Consider the following 374-nt stretch of genomic DNA (forward strand, 5'->3'; position numbering starts at 1 on the left):
TGAGTATTCTTTTAGAAATTTTCATCAACAAGTTGTATTTTTAAATAATTTTCTTAAAAACTAATATTTTTGGAAAGTTTCCATTTTATAGATAAATATTATTGATTTAGGTTTGTGATTTAGAAATTAGGATAACAAGAATATTTATGGATAGATGAGTATTATTTCGGAGTTTTTCATCAATAGGTTGTACTTTTGAATAATTCTCTTAAAAACTTATATTTTTGGAAAGTTTTCATTTTTTTAGAGAAATATTGTAGATTTGAGTTTGTGGTTTGAAAATTAATATAACAAGAATATTTGTGGATAGATGAGTATTCTTTCGGAGTTTTTCGTCAACAGGTTGTACTTTTGAATAATTCTCTTAAAAACTT

Source organism: Brassica oleracea, chromosome C3, assembly GCF_000695525.1.
Source record: "Brassica oleracea var. oleracea cultivar TO1000 chromosome C3, BOL, whole genome shotgun sequence".
NCBI lineage: Eukaryota > Viridiplantae > Streptophyta > Magnoliopsida > Brassicales > Brassicaceae > Brassica > Brassica oleracea.